The sequence below is a fragment of the Octopus bimaculoides genome, chromosome 6, assembly GCF_001194135.2.
Source record: "Octopus bimaculoides isolate UCB-OBI-ISO-001 chromosome 6, ASM119413v2, whole genome shotgun sequence".
Lineage (NCBI taxonomy): Eukaryota > Metazoa > Mollusca > Cephalopoda > Octopoda > Octopodidae > Octopus > Octopus bimaculoides.
Genome location: NC_068986.1, coordinates 75,651,686 through 75,653,780, shown reverse-complemented (window position 1 = coordinate 75,653,780; position 2,095 = coordinate 75,651,686).

Below are 2,095 nucleotides of genomic sequence, written 5' to 3'. Positions count from 1 at the left end.
TTTAAAAGGGCGCATTTATATATATATATATATATATATATATACACACGCACACACACATACATATATGTATGTATTACTCAAAACTAGTGTCTTTCCAATCAAGTCTTTCATGATATTTGTTCGTTACCAAGGTTTAAATATTTTCTATTCGCTATCGCCATAGGAAATGCAGAGAACCCTTAAATCATCCGTTGGAAACCTGTGTAAGTAGCGACCCAATAGTATACTAACTTTTAAATCTCGTTCGTACAGTTGGTTCAATTACTTGATTACGCATCTCAGCCTCCCCCACCCCCACTCAATCAATTCCTTCTCCAAAATATTTATTCTTCATTTATTGACTTCAGATGTTTGTGTATATATGTGTACTTATATACATATATCTGTTCTATATGTGCATAGTATATGCAAATATACGCATGCATATACATATATACACGGATATCTTATTTGTCTTTCATCCATTCGGGGTCGATAAATTAAGTATCAATAAAACACTGGGATCGATGTAATCGACTAGTCCCCTCCCCCAAAATATTCAAAGGCAGTAAATCCATGACCATCACATCTATTATACAGGCAGCCATCGTATATCTAGGACTACATTATATTAAGTACAGTAGTTAGTATTAGTGGGTGTAGTAACTGCTCAGCCATAGGTCAACCATGATTGAGAGGTCTTATTATCAAAGGCGTACCAAATCTGACCTTCCCATCTACTTATCAAATACGTAGATCGATTTTATAAGCGGGTAGTGTGTGATTTCAAAGGTATGATATTCGGCTGCTATTCCAGTCTGCCTGATCGGTTCTGTAGTGGCTTCCACCTTGAGAGAGATTGAACTCTCGAGCTGGGAGGCATCATAGGTAACTGAGGAACCGTGAATTAACTCAACTTAATTAACGAAGCACAATGACCAGCCAGAACAACTGTCACCTCCTTCTCCTCCTCCTCCTCCCCCTCCTCATCATTATTATCATTCATCGTTCTTGTTGATATTGGCTACGACGCATCATGTTAAACATGATGATGGTGATGATGATGATGATGATGATGACGATGATGATGATGATGATGATGATGATGAAGACGATGATGATGATGATGATGACGATGATGAAGACGATGATGATGATGATGAAGACGATGATGATGATGATGATGATGATGATGAAGATGATGATGATGATGATGATGATGATGATGATGATGAAGACGATGATGATTATGACGATGATGATGATGACGATGATGATGATGATGATGATGATGAAGACGATGATGATGATGATGATGATGATGATGATGACGATGATGATGATGATGATGATGATGATGATGATGAAGACGATGATGATGATGATGATGATGATGATGATGATGATGATGAAAATGAAGACGACGACGACGTCGACATCGATGACCAGTATCATCATAGTGGTTATGATAGTAATGATCATGGTTTTGGTGATGGTTCTGATGGTGAAGTTGATGATGATGATGATCATTATTATGATGACGGCGAGGACGATAATTATAATGGTGCTGTCGCTGGTGGTGGTGGCGTTGGTGGTGGTTCTGATGATGATGATGATGATGATGATGATGATGATGGTGCTGGTCATGACGACGATAATGGTGATGATGAAGATGATGACAACGACAATGACAATGATTACTATAATGACTATGATGACGAGGATGATGACGATGATGATGATATCTTGGCGATAAGTTCAATGACGGTAATCTTGATGATGGAAGAGATGTTGATGATGACGATTTAAAGAACAAATAAAACAATAAAAAATACGAAAAAATATATCAACAATGCCCATCCCCGCTAAAGAACTGAAAAACTCTCCGTGAAATGCAGTGCAAATTTACACATACATACATGCAAACATACATACGCACCATCTTCCGTTTACATATATACATCTACAAACACACAAACATATTCACGCACATAGCTGCACATATGCATAGACATATATATATATATATATATATATATATACACATACAAACATACGCACATATGTGCGTGCATGTATTCATGAAGACATACATATACATACACTCGCATAA